This window comes from Saccostrea echinata, unplaced genomic scaffold (genome assembly GCF_033153115.1).
Source record: "Saccostrea echinata isolate AGI-Se365-2 ecotype Australia unplaced genomic scaffold, CSIRO_AGI_Sech_v1 ptg000007l, whole genome shotgun sequence".
NCBI lineage: Eukaryota > Metazoa > Mollusca > Bivalvia > Ostreida > Ostreidae > Saccostrea > Saccostrea echinata.
In genome coordinates this window covers 3,117,735-3,132,322 of record NW_026889756.1, presented here as the reverse complement: position 1 = coordinate 3,132,322, position 14,588 = coordinate 3,117,735, and positions in this window count along the sequence as shown.

Genomic DNA, 14,588 nt, shown 5'->3' with positions numbered 1-14,588 from the left:
GAAAATATAACATTTTTGAAAAGTAGGTTAAACTTCAAGTTCAAAGTCACAGAGTCAAAAGTCATGATATATTTAGAAAGGTCTTGTCACAGGTAATATACATGTATAACATGAATTCAATGCCCTATCTTTTCTCTTTCAAAATGATCAATTTAAAATAATGTTAAATTTTTTGAAAAGTAGGTCAAACTTCAAGGTCAAGGTCATGGGTTCAAAAATCATGGTGTGTTTAGAACGTTCTTGTAGGTAATGTACATGTGAAATATGAAAGCCCTATCTCTTATTATTCAGAAGTTATGACCAAGGTTAAATTTATTGTGACAGACGGACAGACTGACAAATGGACAGACTGACTGACAAATGAGATTTAATGTCCCCTAGGTCCCTTTTGCGAAAATGGATGACAAGAATGCCCTTGCTGTTCATGAGAAAAAGATTTATGATGGAAAAAATCCCCTGCATTTTTCTATGTCATTCATTGGATCCCCATATATGGCCCCACCCTACCCCAGTGGGTCATAATTTGAACAAATTTGAAGCTACACTTAGTCTATGTAAAGAAAGTTTCAACTTTTTGGGCCCAGTCAGTGGTTCTTGATAAGACTTTTTTAAAATGATACCACCAAATTTTCACTAATTCTTGATTATCCCCCTTGAAAGAGGGTGTGACCCTTCACTTGAACAAACTTGAATCCCCTTTACCCGAAGATGCTTTGTGGCAGGGTTGGTTGAAATTGGCCCAGCGGTTCTAGTGAAGAAGACAAAAATGTGAAAAGTTTACAGGCGGAGAGATGGATGACAAACAAAATGTGATCAGAAAACCAGAAAAACTCAAGTGAGCTAAAAACTGATGATCACAAGTACTTGGAAAGAGTTACAGTATTTGAAAAGCAGTTTTTTTCATGCACTGTTTTCAGAAGCTGAAAAGGTATGACTTGTATCCATGTTGAAAAAACTCTACATTTCAGAAAACAGTATGATTAAAAATAGTTAATCAAGGTGCTTTGAGTAGCAAAATAAGCTACACTGGTATAGCTAATTCAACCACAGAGCTTAGTGAATTTTAAAATGCAGGGATCGACATTAACGGTTGTCCGATTGCCCGGGACAAGTAAATTCTCAGTTCGGGCAAGTGAATATTGCGACGTACTTGTCCGATCGGGCAAGTGATTTTTTTCTCATACAAATGTACATATTTATTTAGTTTACATTAATTTATATAAAATAAAAACAATAAATTGAAGACTTGATTCCCGCCAGGTACCTGACTGACATTGTTTTTGCATTCGGAGTTCCTTGTCAGCATTTCTGGATTATACCTTTCATTTTAAAATCGGGTTCGTTATTCCGTTTTTTCCCCTGGCAACCATATGCTGTTCCACTCTCTACCATAGGTTCATACATTCACCTCTGTCGTTGGCTAGCGTATATCACAGTGTTAAGCACAAGAAATAGTGCGTTTGTTTTAATTCATTATAATTAAATTCCTTTACTAATTTTTGTCTTTTAAGGTATATATTTGCTAAGTAGATCTAGAACTATGTGTTTAATGTGATATAATCATTGGAATGTTTTATACCTTATGTCAAAAATCTCGACGCGAGCCCATTGCAGAGGTGTCTGAGAGAGGAACGAACGACAACTCTGCATAGGAGATTGATGCTGTTCGTCTAACATCTTTGCATCTTCGCTAGCCAAGGGTTTCCGATACGCTACTCTCCTCATAAGCCCTTGGTTTGTGAGGAGAGTAGCGTATAAGAAACCCTTGGCTAGCGAAGATGACATCTTTGTTAATTTCTTTTTTGGAAATTAGATTATCTATTAACTTACAGAATATAAGTACAGTGTTACACGATGTATCCTGATCAAGGTAAAGATCGATGTGTGTTACGTAGCAACTATCTTCCTTCAGCGTTGTTTCACAGTTATCTCAGAAAATTACGATTCACAAAACAATCATACCGAAAATAATTTTTAAAAATATGAATTTTAGTTAAACGGAGGGTTATTGCTATATGGCAGTGTGTGTTAACAGGTTGAATTTACAAGGACAGTGGTATATATTTACAAACGCAGCATCGAAATGTTTTTAGGTACCTCACCTTGCCAAATTGACGGTAGTGTATTTGGTCACATTTTTTCTTGTCATAACATTTACAGTAATAAAAAAAATTCTTCTTAAGTTCTTTCCTTATTTTGGGCAACCAAGTTTTGCGTTCGGACAAGTCAAAGTTTGAGATCACTTGCCCGAAGGGCAAGTAAATCTGAAAGTTAATGTCTATCCCTGAAATGCACAACCTTTTCAACTCTTAATCATTCTTAAAGTATTTATATCATCATTTCTGATTCAAGGGAGAACTAGAGATATGATCAGAAGTATATCCATTGACTAATAAACATGTACATGTACATTATGTTTTTTAGCCATTAATGTTTGTTTGTTGTTAAATGTCCCTCTTGGGAATTTTTCACTCATACAGAGACACCACCACTTAAAATACAAGTCGGATTTGAGGTTAACATTCATTTTAGGAGTTTTCAACAATTAAGACGTAAAGAGATAACTCTTTCCCCTTGCCCCTTTCCAGACCCCTGTTTGTTCAGGTATGCAAACTAGTCTAATACTTTGGTTTGACATAAAAAAAATGTGAATATATACAAATAGTTTAATGGTCCATCTCTTTGAATGATTTTCATTCCTAATTCTAGGAGGGTACATGGGTTGACCCAAATTCATGAATGAAATGTCAAGTAATCTTATCATTGATGCACTTTTATTTAATTTGATATAGTCATATGATGAACACATTTCCAGTTCATTAAGAGAGTGGGGATGACCTCCAGGGGTTCATAACCTTAAACCATTAGATGTACATAACATAATAACACAAGAAACAAAATTATGTATAGTCAAATGAAAAAGTTTTCTACTATTTAGGAATCACATGATCATTTGTCATTTCAGGGACAGGGAGCAGCTAGGGAGATTGGACCCCCCCCCCCCTGGAATTTGCAGAGTTATTTAAATAGGACCATATACTGATTTACAGAAGCAAATAAAAAATGACTTTGGATGCCCTCCCCCTTTAAAAACATGGACCCCACCATCATTGTTTTTATTTTGTTTGTTTGTTTTTTTGCTCCTCGGGAAATTCTGGGCTGAAATTTTTTTGACTGAGGTGTGGACCCCCTCCCCCCCCCCCGGAAAAAAATTCCTGGATCGGGTCTGAGAGAGAAACGAACGACAACTCTGCATAGGAGACTGCCGATGATCTTTGATCCTTTTTAAACTTTAACCTAACCATTTACATTTCGGTTTATTTTACCCCAATCTATACTTAAACTTGTACTTACCGACTGTCATAGGTCCTGTCAACTTCATGAAATATAATCCAATTAAAACACAAAATGAATTAATTTCCACTGATGTACATGTAACACTGCACCATGTGCAATCTAAATGATAATGGTAAAACTAGTACTAGTACAGGTAGGGTGACGCAAGCCCAATGTAATGTAGAAATTTTCAAAAAGGTGTTCACATACATGTACAGTACAAGAACAAATTTTAAATTATCATAACAAACGATGTTTTAACATAACTTTGCCATCTAGGCCTATTTCCAAAAACAGGCAAATTGTGTGTATGTGTTGGGGGGGGGGGGACAAAATTGATTGGGTATGGCTTTTCAAGGAGGTTTTTGCCTAATCAAATCTAAAAAAAAGTTTGCACATTTGATAAATTCATCAAAAACGCTTTGTACTACGGTAAAATAATATTATTTGTTGTTGAGAAAATAAATTTAAAAAGTTCAAATTATGGGCCAAAAATACTAGTATATATCCCCCCCCCCCCCTTGTATCAAAACCTAATTTACATCATTAATTAAATTCTGTTATTTCAGACTGGTAATGAATTAAGTATATGAAATGCGTATAAGAGGTTCATGGGTCACATGGTCACCTGAGCATTTTATGCTTGATTTGACGAATACATGTACTGTGTAAATTATAGAAGTATTTGGGCTTTTTCCTTGGTAAACCCAATATGAAGGAGTGTGCATTTAGAGGCAAACACCTTAGTGCGGGTATTACTGTCTCATGACAGCATCTAGTTATTTATTTGTTTTTACATGTATCTTGTAATTTGCATCGTTATTTAAGTCTGCTTAATTAGGCTGTAATCATAAAAAAATCATGATCTTCAAATGATATGAATATGAAATGTTGATCACAATTTAAGCCTTTAAAATTAACAACAGAATTAAAAGAGGCTTAAGCGTGCAGGTATCGTAATAGTTGAATTTTAACTCCATTGGCGGATCCAGGGAGGGAGGAAGGTTCTGGTGTTGGAACCCACTTTATTTTTGCAGAAAGAGGAAGAGAGAGAGAATGTTTTTTCTGTAATATAGATATTTTTACGTCTAGTATTTTCAATAAAATAAGTACTTCAATCTCTGCCCTTTCTGCTCTTTAGATAGAGTTTTGCTTATTGCTTTCTTCCGTGTACCTTCAAAACCCCGGCCCCGGGCCTCGACCACCCACACGTAACATGAAAGATTTCACTTTGATATCATCGGAAGATTCCGGCGAACGTACGGCTTTGCCATTTTTTGGACCATCTTCTAAAGTAAATAACTTTAAGAAGTATCCATAAAAAGTCATGAAAGGGGGTTTGCATAAGAGAATATTTATCTCCTTATATTATGGGGATATTTTAATCAATGACGAGAAAGGTTTAAAATGACCCCGTAGTATGTGGGGGAGGGGGGCTCACTAATGCTTTGTTATAATTTTAATATATAAGTTTTGATTTGCATTGGAAGCTCCCCCGCACTTTTTGTTGCGGGAAGGTTCAAAATACCCCCCCCCCCTTCCCTCCGAAATAGAATTTTACAGTGTTGTGTACAGGCTGTTATTTTATTTTTTTATTTATTTACTTTTTTTGCTTGTCAACTCTTTTTGGAGGTTTCCCCCTTTGAAAACCGTTGCTACGGGCTAGAATTTAAGTGAAATCTGAGTATAGTTTACGGACATCATCTTGTTTCTATGTATTCATAAAGGAGTTAGTAAGAACTCTGGTGCACCCGTTTCGGAGTTTATTTGCAAAATGTATTAATTTATAAGTATAGATGCCAGGTTATCGATCAACTCGATCAATCTATAAACACAAAAAAGATTAATTTTGTGTGTAATTACCTGCAATCGTATCTTCTCCGCAAAACAACGTGTTTTCCGAGCTCGCCAGAAAGGTCTGAGAAGATGCAATTGAAAATATCTCATCGCACATGTGTACACCTAGGCTATTTAGTTTTGCAAGCACAGGTGTGTGCAAGTTGTTTGTTAGTGACGCTTAGACTGGTGACAGTATTTGCTAAGGACATGAAGAACTATTCACAAGTTTGATAACATGTGCAGTTTTTGTTCTAGTGAAAATTGGAGTAAATTAAAAGTCGAATATCCTGGATATGGGGTAACCCATATCTATTCTTGTTACAACAACCGTCAATGCATCCATGGACGAGTTCACTGGTTACTCTGAAAAGTGGCACAGATTAACCTTTCGTTAACATTTTCTACATTGATCTGCCTATTTTGAGTGATTGTACTTTCATAGCAAAATTGTTAATTTTATCCCCGACTGTATAGCCTATAGTTTGTCATTTAAAAAATCGGGCTATTTTGATACATGTAACCCATAACGACTGGGACTTGACATCTGTACTAGATTTATATGGAAGATATTCTATCATAAGAAAGTTTGTACTCGAAAGTAGTACGAAGAATTTTTTTTATGTTTCTCCCTCTCCGCCACATGGAAAAACGTTGCTACAGGCCTTTATCAAGCTATATTTGGATTAAATACGACGTATAGATTTTAGAGCGAGATTTGCCAATGATTGGCATATTCTAATTCGAAAAGGGCGAAATGTTCTAAGGGCAAGTTGTCTTAGAGGCGAACTCTCTACCCTAGCATTCTAGGGTAAGCCCATGGCATCCGGTTTGACTCTGCTTATATATTTTTTGCGTAGACCTCAGGGTCCACGCAATTAATCCAGCGTTATCATTGACATTCTGAGTTGATCTCGACGCAAAATGTAACAGCGCAAAAATGAAATAATCCCAGTTTATTACATTTTGCGTTTATATTACATTTAACATTGTAACAGCGCCCATTGTCATGATTAGGTAAAATATGTTCTCAATGAAATATTAGGAGATAACGAACAGTATTCAAGCCCAAAAGTCCATCATACAATACAAATTAGGAGCAGAGCAAACACAGACCTCTAAAATATCAGAAGTGGGATAAGGTACCATGGAGGAGTGATCATCCTCTGCCGACTTTGTGCTCCTTGTCATGATCGGTAAATAACGGGAAAATACGTTGACAATTCAGTGTGTAAATAATGGCCTTACAATTAATATGAAAAATGTCAGTCAGCATTTCACTTAATGATAGATTGTATTTGCTGTCATTGTATCGACCTTAAACTTACAAAATGATGACTTTAACGAGACTTCCTATATTCTTGCTTGTTTCATCAATTTGTTTGTCAACAACTTACCTCGTTTTAGAAATTGTTCATACGTAGAGCATGCTTTCGAATCAACTGAGAGATATAAACCTGTATGCTGGTGAAAAGGATATATATTTGTATAATTTGATATGAAAATAAAGGTAAATAATTTTCATGAAATACATCAGTCAATCTTCGATCTAACAGCATACCGAATTTGGAAACAGGGTAACAGGGTAATTATGAACTGTTGATATTAAAAATCCTTGTATCATTCAATTTATTTTTAGTTTTTTGACTCATTGTAGTAATTGATCGTATGAAGAATGTACGAAGAACATGTTCTAATGCATAGAATCAACTGGGAGACATAAATTACACATTCAGATGATAATGACATATTGCTATTCAAAAGGTCAACTGCCTGGCTCAGTGGTTAAAAACCTTCCATCTAGTGTCTAGAGTAAGTTTAGAAGTTTCTCTAGAAAATACAATCATTAAAAAGTTGTGTCAGACATCGTGTCAGTTATGTGTCAGTTGTGCCTTTTTTTCTAGTTCAATATAATATATCGATACAATATTGTGTGAATAAAAATGATGTTGTTTGACAAAACCTGAGCATCAAATTGAAGGCCACTGCAAACCCCTATCAGAAATATTGCCTTCTTGCAAACATTTGCTGCAAGTCTGCAGCAAATATTGAAACAAACTTACTGCAGACATTGCTGCAAGCTTGTTGCAATGAAGCTTACAAAACCATTACAGTCTATACAAAGCTTTAAAGTTTGTATTTGCATCAAGTTTGCGGCAAGTATAGACAAGCTTACACCAAACATTTTACCATGCAAAAGAGGTTTGCTGCAAGTCTGCAGTAAACATGCGATTTTCCAAATATAGAAACCTTGCTGCTTACTTCCGGCAAACATTGCTGAACTATTCCGTAAAACATTGCTGCAAACTTGCGGCAACTAGTTCCTAGAAAACATTTGTTCTGACCTCAATTACAATGAAAATCCACGACATGCACTTGAAATGATGCAAGTTTCTTAAGTATTGAATATCAATCTTTACATTATCAGATAATATTCCCATATTCATATTCATTATTAAAATGTTACATAAAATGTTTATTTTTGATTTATAGAGAAAATTAAGGACCCTTAAAAAGACTTTTAGAATTCAAATTAAAAAAAAATAGTACAGTTACCTATTTATGTGAAAACTTGGAGACATTTATTATAAATAAAATGAAACATTTAATGAATTAATGGAACAAACATACGTGATATTAAAATAAAGATTGAAATTCATATTAAAATTTAACCTACATCAGTTACTTGAACATGTTTTAAAGAGATAGCTGTTTTATATAAAAATAAAACAAAATCAAATCTTAGCAATTAGATGTTGCTTATGTCACAGTTTACCTTCATCCAGAATTATGCTTTTGTTATCATTCAAATGGTACGTAAATTCTTAACAAAATGCTGATGCTTCTTCAACTTCACTTCAAACATTTTAAAATGGCGAAATTTGTGTTGATCTCAGTACAACGTGCGTTGTCTGATTTGGCTTATTTACTGCTTTTGCGAATTTCCTGCAACTATTTAATTTGTTAATTATTATTTCTTGCGAGCTTGCTGCAAACAACTCATTGTAGTGTATGTTTCTTTCAATGTTCATGCAAAAATGTTGAGTTCCTGTAAATTTGCTGCAAGCTTGAAGCAATTGCTTCCATGTTTGCCCTAAGATCGCAGATTGCAGCAATCATCGGCAAACAAAACATTTTTCTTCCTGCAGCTTACATATCAGTTTTGTAAGTGAGGGACTTTTCAAGTGGAATTTCTTTTAACTAAATGAAATATATGGAGATAATGAACAGTATTTAAGCTCAAAAAAACCATTAAACAATACAATATACGAGCAGAGCAAACACGGGCCTCCAAAACATTAGAGGTGGGATCGAGTGCCATGGAGGAGTGAGCATCCCCTGCCGACCGGTCACACCCGCCGTGTGCTCCTTGTCATGATCGGGAAATAACGGGAAAATCCGTCGACAATTCAGTGTGTAACTAATGGCCTAACAAATTAGTATGAAAAACGTCAGTCAGCATTTGACTCAATGATAAATTGTATTTGCTGACAAGGTCACTGTATCGACCATAGAACTTACAAAATGGTGACTTTAAACGAGACTGCTGATATTCTTGTTTCATCAACTTGTTTGTCAATAATTAACCTCGTTTTAGAAATTGTACATACGTAGAGCATGCTCTTGCGTATCGAATTAACTGAAAGGTATAAAACCTGTATGCTGGTGATGAAGGTATATTGCTGCATAAGTAAGGAAAGTTGACGATCGAAAAGTTAAAGTCATCACGTTTGTCATAAATCTTGGTTGTTATATTACCATTAACGTCTTTTTCAAGTAAAATATCTAAATATGAAACAGATAAATAATAACAAATTATAAATCCTGCTTCATATATACCACAAAACAACAGTAGCATTTTATGTAATCTCTCTCTCTCTCTCTCAATCTTCAATTAAACACCGGCTTTCTTATAAAAAAATAAATAAATTTCGACCCACTGATGCAATTATTAGGTGCACTTGAATATTTAACTTATTATCAAGAGAGATCCCTTAATATTCTGATATCAACAAAGTCTATATCTTTGTATATTTACATATTTTTTCCACAAAATTACATCATTGGTATGTACGTTAAGAAATAATAAGGTTCGAAATCTTCAAAAAAGTTATAGAGCAAAGTTTCATAGTAAATCAAAGTATTTACGATAGTAAACTATAGTTAACTAAAGTAAATTTTTTTAGGAAAAGAGAGAGAGAGAGATTCCTAGTTTTTTTTATCAATTTGTTTTTTGATTATTCTCTTCTTCAGTGTTTCTTGTACACAAGTATGATTTAAATAATATAGCGAGAACTGCAGCTGCTTCACTGGAAATGAGAATTGACAACTTAGCGAAATCATGAAAATTGAACGTCTTATTGTATTATTTTCGACTTCCTCACATCGTTATCATTATCAACATTTATTGTTTATCAACAACGTCATCATCATCCAAATAACTGTACCTCTAACAATGGAGCGAATAGAGGTATGCACATATTGTTGCCAGCGACTATATATGTACATGTATAATTTTGTAGTCTGTGACAAAATGTGACAATATGTACCTTCACAATAGCTCTGCATTAAATAGCATAGTGTCTTTTATTAATTTTCAATCTAAAGTTGCAAATGATTACATAGAATTTATAAAAGACACTAGTAATTATGTCTGTGTGCTTTAGACACCAATTGAATTTATAAAAATACAAAATAAATAAATAAATAAAGCATGACTGTGGGGAGACAATATGTGCAGTGGGGATTGGTACTTAATGTCAATAGCAACAATTTGTACATGTATAATTTTCCATCTAGCGACAATTTGTATCAATGCACGATCATATGTGCAGTGGAGATATGTACATATTGTTGGGACAATATGCATACCGTTACAAGGTATCTAGGACTTAACAATTGACCGCATAAAGGAACAAAGTTTACAAGACCCCCAACAGACGTGGCTACACCTGGTCACTATGCTTTCTGTACACATAACACAGAGTAATACAGTAAAACTTGAATAAGGGGCTGGATAAGGGCATCTTCAAAACTATTTTTGCTTGCCCTCTTACGACTAAGGATAAAAAAAAATGGGTAGGTAGATAAAGGCAAATCTGAGGTTAAAATAGTTACTAATTAATAAAAAAAAAAAAAGTAATTGTATCCTAGAGGTTATAGAAAGTTTTGAGTCGGGCTGTTTTTAATCAGTCGGTCGAGATAGGGCAAGCAAGCAATTTTTTAAAGACGGCCTAATATTTACAATTCTATAATTTGATTTTATCAATAAACGTGGAAGGAATCTGAGAAGGACAACATGACAATCAAAAGGAATAAGGTTGACAAGATCCTCAATTCGTACAGATATCCTCAACATTTATTCTAGAAATAATACTGAATTCAGTGAAAAGCTAAAAAAAATAAAAACACAAAAAGTAAAGCGAACATGAGGGGTCAGTTTTACAAAAGAACTTACGATTAAGACTGAAACTTAAATTGATTGTAAAATTGTGCAGAATAAATTATTTTGTTTAAAATTGCTAGCGTAAAAATATCTTACTACATTCCTTTCAAAATGGTTAAAACCATTTTTAATATAATGTAAGTTAAAAAGTTACAAACAGAATTAAATTTTGGTCTTAGTCTTAAGTTCTTTTGTAAAACGGGCCCAAGATTTATGCACGAAATAGAAGTGTTATTTTGTAAATATTTTTTATTGAAAAAAAACAATAAATTTTAAAAACAAAGTAATAAACTTTATATACATTTTATGATTCTCCTCGGGTACGAACACATTTAACAAACAGCGATACGAATACCTTTGTTATCAATTTTATTACCCACATAACATATTGCTCTTTCCATTTAAAACAACATGAAAACGTATTCAAACAACCATATTTTCTCACACATTGTATGAGGGAGTCAATGTCTATGATTGGCGTTGCCTAAGAGACCTTTGTTTTCTTTACTAGGGTATCATAGGAGACCTTTGTTTTGTTTACTGTGGTATCCTAGGAGCGCGTAATTTTTTAATCTGCTCTATTCTTTCTCTTCTGATTTCAGTTTTACATAACTTCTTATAATGATATAGTCTCACTCTACATTTCTTTCCACATTCTAAATAATTATCTTTATACAAGATAAAAGTAGTGTTTGTTCTGCAACTGCGCATGCACCGTTTAGAGTCTACTAAACAAGATCTCTGACATCGATAAAACGTAAATCTCTGGCGATGGAAGTTTATTATTCTGTTCACTTTTTGGTGATTCTGGACACAGTTTTGGCAGCTTCAGACCTGACTTCTTTCTGTGCATTTGCAGACGTTATCTTTGAAGGAGGTACGTTTAGGGTCGTAGGATTTGCGAAGTAACCTTTGGAGGCTCTTGAGTAACGGGAGTGGGCGTGGTCTTTGGAGCTTGTTACGGAGGCAACTGAATTTGAAACTACAGATGAAGCTTGTGAGCCTGAACTAAATACAGCCCCCGCATTAAATGAAAGACCTCCACTGGTAGATTCGGGAATCACTGAATTGGACCCAGCAGAAGATGAAAATGATGTTTTTGGATTTAACAGTGTAAGCAGACGACCTAGAGGAACGTGTGTTATATGACGCATGAAGTGAGAAAACGTTAACAGAAGATTCAGCGTTATAACTACATGTAACGGGAGAGTCACCATAAGATGTGATCTCGGAAGCAGAAAACGAGACAGATGGTTTTTCAGCCACTGGACTTACATGAGTTCCACTGGAATAAACTTCTGATGCAGGTAGAATTCCTGGTCCAAAAATTTCTGGTTCTGATTTCAGGACATGTGATGAGGAAAAGGATTCTGTATTCTGAGATGATTGAGATAAACTCTTGAATGCACCGGCTGAACCTTAAGAAAAGGCGCCATTCGATTCTACCATGGATCCAGGCAAGGCACCAGACGATTCCGGTATGGGTCCATAACCTGTGGAAGAGGCACCTGTCAGCAAGGCACCGGATGATCCTGTCATGGATTCCTGATTAGACAAAGCAGCACCGGATGTCTCGAACATTGATCCGTAACCAGAGGAAGCGGCGCCAGATGTTACGACTATTTGTTCAGGAGTAGGCGAAGCGGTATTGGGTGTGTCAACCACTGATCAAGAACTAGACAAAAGATCACCGGATGTCTCAACCATTGATCTATAGCCAGAGGACGAGACTCCGGAAGTCTCAGCCATTGATCCAGAAGCAGAGGAAAAGGCTCCGGATGATTCCAACAAAAATCCTGATGAATCGATCCTAAATCCAGAAGTGACAAGCGGTGAATTTGAGGTTCTGCCATTTATTCGGATACAGAAGATTTGATCTCAGATCTGGAAGACTGGAATTCTGTGGATTTCACTAGGGGTCCAGGCAAGATGCCAGAGTCCATCATGGATCCTGATTTTGTAGAAGTACCGGACGGATCGACGACAGATTCCCTCTGTGATATGTTGATGTCAGAATCTGTTTCCTTTGGAGAAGGAGTAGAGGAGGGAGACACAGACTCGGGGTTATCAGGCTGGGGTGTCGCTAGCTCCGTCTCTTGTGTGACAATCGACTCAGGGTTCTCGGGTTGTGGTATCGTCTGCACCGTCTGTTGGATTACCCCTGGCTCTGTTTCCTCGCTGCTGTCCTCAGCTGGTGCAGGTAGGGTGTATGGGAGAAACAAAATAGTGCAGACAACACAAAGCTTCATTGTCTGATAAAACATAAAGCTTGAATTATCTACTCAATAAAAAAAAATATACAGCTTAAATTAACTACTAGAGATAAAAGTATACAGTTTAAATTATTTACTTAACTACTAAATATAAAATTATACAGCTTGAATTATCTGCTAGATATTAGTAAAAGGATTTATTTTTTAAACGGAAACTCCGCTTAGAATTAATAAAATTCTTCTGACATGTATTCAAAGTTATACTTTCATGTTAAATAGCCAAACTTGATTGGTTTTTAAAAAAAATGTTGAATTGTACAAATTAAAAAGTTTACCGCGTAACATTACTCCGGTCAACATTACATAGCAACGGTTGAAAATACATGACGACATTTTGGGTAACAGTTTGAAGATAACCTACGCAGAGTGTCTTTGCGCGTACGGTTCACAGTGACGTTTTTCCTTTTGAGTGCATTTGAAATACATTCAGCATAACAACAAATATTTACATGTTTATTGAGGGTAACATGTGAAATTGTTTTCCCTCAAAAACCTTTGCTGAAGGAGGTGAAGATTTTCGGGGGATAACGATTCCGAGAAAATAAATGATTTTGTAGATTAGAAATAAGGCGATACCTTTTAAATAAGGGTTTAAACCTTTTCTGTATATATTTTAAATGAAAACTATAATTTCCTCAATGATTTTTTAAATATTTTTTTTTTCAAAATGGCTTATTCTTCTTTGAATTTATGACCTAGAATTTGTACTCATTGTTTTCTATAAAAACTTATTATAACCCCAATGTATTTTTTAGATAGATTTTAAAAACATATTTACATAATTTACGTTTATGTTATTAATTGGCGGCTGCAGCGGTGGACTTACCATTTTATATGGTGATTTAAAGACCTATCCACTTCGTCTTAGCAGCTCAGATATTTGTTTATACGATTAAAGGTTCAACTGTTTTAATACTGTCATCAAATTTCTCTCGTCCACATTCTCCTTTCTTTCTCTAAGAGGACCTGAAGCATTTCCATGTTTCCACCCCAGACAGCAGAATATAAGGCGTTATAACCTTCATTGTCAGTGACATCTAATAGCTGAGGATACGTACTTACTAAGTACTTACAGAGTTTTAATTTACTGTTTTTCTGTTTTGGATCAATATTATCCCCTTTGTTTGAATTCATCTTGTGTTGAAATACTATAAATAAAACACACAACAAAATCCCGATCAAGATGATTGGTACCACAACAGCAAGCAAATCTGGTATAAAGTATGGTGAAGTCGCTGATATTCAAGATGAAACATTTGTGTAACTGTAAAGAAATATAAATAGAACTGAGAACACGAGAGAGAGAGAGAGAGAGAGAGAGAGAGAGAGAGAGAGAGAGAGAGAGAGGATTACTTTGTTCTTTTCCAGCATGATGCAGCTGCTTGGTAACATTGATTTCGCTTGTCAATAGCCAAACACTCTTGCATAATCTAGCACGTAAACAACAGATAAATAATGTAAATAATTTTAAAATTTTAATTAGTGTTAAATGAAAACATTATATATTGTTAGGCACTATTTTTCTAAATAAATAAAATATCCCGATAAATTATAGTTTTATAATATTCATTCTGAATTTTTAAAAACTCTATTGTCCATTTTGATAACTTAAAATAATTAAAAGATAACTTATACATGCTTCAAGTTTATGTTTGGAATATTTCAATTTCCAACTCATTTTGCAACCATGGAATTTC